The sequence below is a fragment of the Oryctolagus cuniculus genome, chromosome 12, assembly GCF_964237555.1.
Source record: "Oryctolagus cuniculus chromosome 12, mOryCun1.1, whole genome shotgun sequence".
Taxonomy (NCBI): domain Eukaryota; kingdom Metazoa; phylum Chordata; class Mammalia; order Lagomorpha; family Leporidae; genus Oryctolagus; species Oryctolagus cuniculus.
The window spans coordinates 3,873,112-3,878,337 of NC_091443.1; the positions used below are offsets into that span (position 1 = coordinate 3,873,112).

A 5,226-nucleotide genomic window follows, 5' to 3' on the forward strand; every position below is an offset into this window, starting at 1 on the left:
GTCCTGGTATTCTTTACCACCTGAGCAAATTTCATTAGCATCCAGCCGGCATCAGGCAGTTCCACTGGGAGACTTTGCAGCTGACATTGCTTGTCGACCTATTCCTTAGCGGTGAGAGTGCCTGACTGGCTCACCTTTATAGATCTCATGCATTCACATATACTTTGATAAAACAGAGGATGAGTTATTGCTGCCTGGCCTCAGCTGGACTTGGTCTCCCGGGAATATTCAGGAATCCCGGAAAAAAGAGGATACAGAGACCGGAGGTTAATGGAATCTGTTTGCAAGAAAGTAAGACCTTGCTGAGGCTGAAATCTTCCATCACCAAAAAAAAGGAGATTAAAGGGACAAAAATTAACCCCCCAAGATTATCAAAGTAAGTATGAATCTGTTTACAGGGGAACGGCGAGGTTTGACTTAATGAGAGATACCCACGAGTTTACTTTGTGAGGAGCAAAACCAGGCAGGGTCATACTTATTTTTGGTTTATCTAGGAGTCCTCCGGGCTTGCTTGCTTGCTTTTTTCCCTTTTTTCCTCTCCGCGGCACGTGAAGCCTTTAGCAATACCAGGCTCAGGGAAAAGTATCTGTTTTTCCATCTAGAGTGAAAAATGATCGCCCCGAGTCCCTCCGCGCAGAGCTCCGATAGGAATCTCGGCTGTGGCGCACGGGCCGAGGCACACACACATCACACAGGCTGGGCTCCACGCGCGCCGCTGGGAACATTCCGGGGGCTGCGGTCCCCGGGGCGTGCAGTGCCGGGCTCCTGCCAGGCTGTGCGCCGAGCTCAGCTGTCGGCCAGGGAAGTGCGAGCCGCTGTGAGGAGGTCCAGCTCCCGGCCTCCCAGGGCCTGGTCCTGCACACAGCCCCTCCTCTGCTCTGCGCTCCCGTGGGCGGGTGAGGCCCACCTGGGGAGGGGTCCGCTGGGTTGCTCCTCGGGAGCCCCCAGAGCTCTTGGTGGCCGGGCTGCACCTTGCTGAGCCGGGGCGGGGCATGCAGACCCCAGGGCACCCTCAGCGCATGCTGACTCCTCCCTGCACACCCCAGCGGCGTGGACGGCTTCACCTCCACCCTCCACCGAGGTACACTAGCCTTCCAAGTGTCGGTGCCTGTATCACCTCAAAGCAAACACAAGCCTGTCACCTGGAGAGGGGCTGCGGACACATCGCAGCTTTTTCTTGATACAACAAAGTCTGTTTTTGAAAAAAAAAAAAAAAAATCTGGGTAGTTCTTCATTTGTCCTTTCAGTTTTGCCTCCACAAGAAAAACTGAATAAGCTTGAAATCCGAGTGGCCCATGCAGAGCCCTCTGGAGCAATGTTCAGGTTTCTCTCTCGTGGGATCTTAATTGCTTGCATTAGTGGGTACTGAAGATCACAGATGTCATAGATAAGTCTCCTTTCCGACCACATGAAGTTCTGGGATAGCACCCATCACTAAGAGCACACCCTGTGACCGGGAGACATTCATGTAGCACCTTATGAAGTAGAAGGCGCTGCCATGCCTTCCAGAACCTTCCATTCATGTCCCTCATTGAATTTGCCTGTCTGCCCACCTCATGTGACTGGCGCTACTTCTCGGGCATGTAAATGCCAGGGTCAAAGCTGATTTCAGCGTCCTTCTTCCCAGAAGCCACTGCTGACTGCTCTGTTCCTGAATGGCTTTCTCTCTTAAAACTCACTCGAGAATCTTCTATGTATCAAGAGCCGTGCCTTGCGCTAAGTGCAGGGGAACTACAGACAACCCAAAGTTTCTGACTTGGTGAAGCTCAGGGCGTGGGAGACCTGCAATTCTCCACAAAGCGTCACAGCGAGGAAGGGAGACTCAGGCTGTTAAGCTCTTTGGGACCTGCAGCTGAGCTCAAAGCCTGAGCAGATTTTGTGAGGTTCTCTTGGAGAGAACTACCCCTGAGTGAGGCGCTCCGAATGCCTCAGGGGCCTCCAGGGTGGGCTCCACTGCCTTCCCGGGAAGGCTGCCTGCACCTGCCTGCACCCGCCCCAGGCACCGCTCCAGGAACCTACTCTGGAGCCGCACAACTTGACCTGGCCTGCTCTGGTTTATTCTGCCTGAGGGCTTGGTTCTTCAACCAGACTGCGCGGTGAATTCAGCCTCTGCCCAGGTCTACATGTGGTCACTTTTAAGGAGTTCTCTGTTTTCTAGCGTCTTGTTTTTCTGCCCCTTCCCCGAGGGTGATCCCAGCTCCTGGGCCTCATGAAAGAGAGCTGGTGTGGTCCATCCTGTCTTCATTTCTGGCTCCTGACCTCCCTACCGGTTCTACTTGTGACATACAGTGGGGGCACTGTGTGGGCACTGCTGGCCCACAGCCAGCGTCGCCGTGGGACCTGCAAACCTGGGTTCCCTCCCAGTCCACTGATGCTTAGCCCCTCCACGTCTCTCTCCCCTGGGGACCCGGCTTCTCCGGAAGGCTGTTTCCTATAGGACAGTCCCTGTTGCCGCCGAGGCCCACCAGCCCAAGGAACTCCCTCAGCCTCAGCCATGGGCCCATTTCCATGGACCATCTGCCATCCCTGTCTCCACCGTGCACAGAGAACACAGCCTTGACTTCTAACGGGGATGCCAGCCCACTTGGTGCAGAACCAAACCCTGCTCCCTCTCTCCCCGACTCTTGGTTCTCCATTCAGGGTTGTGAAAGGTTTTCCCTGGTGGGAAGAACTTCTCAAGTTTTTCCTCCGACTCAGTCACAGGAAGTGGGTGCTCCCACTCCAGGGCCTGGGTCCCGTCAACAAAACGTCAACCTCAGAAGTGCTAAGAAAACCCACTTCTCCTTCAAAAAAGCCAGGTACTTGCAAACATCAAGTGCTGATACCTGATTATTTTCCATCTCTTGTGTCTTTTATGATTTTGACAACAGAGAACTGGAACAGTCTTCACCTGGCAAAAGGGAGACAAGAAATGGGTGCATCTGGAAACCGTCAATAAAGCCCTTTGGAAATGGCCCAGTGAGAGGGATGCTGGACAACTGGGTGAGTGAAACTGTGGGGCTGCAGAGGGGAGAATGAACCTCTGCTCAGAACCCAGGGAACTGGCAAAGGACACGAGTCCCAGAGAGCTCCCGGGATAGCCTTTCTCCAAGCTCAAAAGTCATCAAGGGCTTTTCATTAGACCTTCACGTAGTAGTCTTCACGTGGTAAATTTTAATACAAAACCCAGTAAATTTTTTTCTTTTTTTTAAACTTTTATTTAGTAAATATAATTTTCCAAAGTCCAGTTTATGGATTACAATGGCCTTTTCCCCCCTTAACTTCCCTCCCACTTGCACCCCTCCCATCTTCCGCTCCCTCTCCCATTCCATTCACATCAAGATTCATTTTCAATTATCTTTATATACAGAAGATCTATTTAGTATATATTAAGTAAAGATTTCATCAGTTTGCACCCACACAGAAAAAAAAGTGTAAAATACTATTTGAATACTAGTTATAGCATTAATTCACATTGGACAACACATTAAGGACAGAGACCCCACATGAGAAGTAAGTAAACAGTGACTCCTGTTGTGACTTAACAATTTGACACTCTTGTTTATGGCATCAGTAATCTCCCGAGGCTCTAGTCATGAGTTTCCAAGGCGATAGAAGCTCTTGAGTTCGCTGACTTCGATCTTATTTAGACAAGGTCATAGTCAAAGTGGAAGTTCTCTCCTCCCTTCAGAGAAAGGTACCTCCTTCTTTGATGGCACGTTCTTTCCTCTGGGATCTCACTTGTAGAGATTTTTCATTAGGTCGTCTTTTTGTGTGTGTGTGTGTGTGTGCCAGAGTGTCTTGGCTTTCCATGCCTAAAATACTCTCATGGGCTCTTCAGCCAGATCCGAATGCCTTAAGGGCTGATTCTGAGGCCAGAGTGCTATTTAGGACATCTGCCATTCTATGAGTCTGCTGTGTATCCCGCTGCCCATGTTGGACCGTTCTCTCCCTTTTTTATTCTATCAGTTAATATTCGCAGACACTAGTTTAAATTCTAAATGACGTTGAACATGTTGGCTTTGGCTGCAGTTATGGCTGCAACACAGCCTGAGATCTTTGCAGCTTTTGTACTTCATGGAGAAATGACTTTGGGTGAACTGGCAACCAGGAAAAAAAAACAAAACAGTTGCAAAATCAGAAAACAAATCCACATGCTTGTCGCAGCACAGTTCTCTGCCCCACTGCCAGCCATTAGCTGAGGAATTTTCTAGTAAGGAAACAATTAAGTCAGCCCCCAAAGCTAATTGGAATCAATAGTTAATGTTCCTTCTCAACTTCCCCAATTAGTTACAAAATGATGTGTGTTCTCACTGATGCCAGACTATATAGATTCCTATCTCAGGCTTCCCTCCAGGGCTTCCCTTGCACCAGGAGTCAGCCGTGTGTCGTTTGTCATGTCATCCCCGTCCGCATTCACCTTGTCCTTTTCCTCCCCTTGAAATTTGGTGTCGAGGGCCACGTTAGCACAGAGGTGAGGCGTCGCTTGCACTTGAGATGAGCAGAGCTGTGCCTGGGTGTCACCTTGGGAGCAGACGGAAGGACCTTTCTCTACAAGATGTCACCCAGCTGTGCTGTATCCTTCTCCTGTGACCTGGGGCACCCCTGCCGTCAAGGATCAGCACAAGGCAAAGACCTCGAGGAGTGAGAACTGAAGCCGGAGGAGGCCGCTGGCTTCCATGGAGCAGGGACCGCTGCGTGTCACCCAGTGCCTTTGGATGCTCGTGAACTTCCTCAGGGAGATGACAGAATGCCTTTCCCGACGACCACTGGCATGGCCAGGGGTGCCCAGTGGACACTCCGTGGCACGCATCCTTGTTTTCCAGTGCAGGAACCTTACATTAAATTTGGCTGTTTCTAAATCTGTTCTTATTTTGTGATACTCCTCCCACATGTTGCAGTGCAGAGAATAAAATTGCCTATGTGAGTTTCCATGTGGGATAATAGAAATTTGGAGTTGAGGTAAAGTCTTGTCCGTTCTGACACTGCCGGGGGTGGGGGGTGGGAGGAATTATTGAAAGGTTAGGCGGAAGCAGCTGTCAACACTGGGGTGCGCAAGAGGAGGGACCCCAGATCCCAGAGATCGGCCGTTAGCGTCGGCGGACGAGACTTCGTTTCCCCTCCATGAATCCCCATCCGTCATCTGCCAGGTTTGTCTTCTTTCACCCAAATATATTTACTTGACAGAGCCCAGGGAGGTGAAAGTAGGGAAGACCATCCCTGCCCTAAGAAGCTCCTGGACCCAGG

General features: G+C 50.8%; 1 long non-coding RNA gene across 1 annotated transcript; it reads left to right on the top strand.

Moving 5' to 3' along the window:
• The first annotated feature begins 230 nt into the window (after positions 1-230).
• On the top strand, positions 231-4,841 carry LOC127483739 (uncharacterized). Its single transcript, XR_007910370.2, has 2 exons — positions 231-376; positions 2,871-4,841. It is a non-coding gene; the product is annotated as an uncharacterized lncRNA (long non-coding RNA).
• The last annotated feature ends 385 nt before the right edge of the window (positions 4,842-5,226 follow it).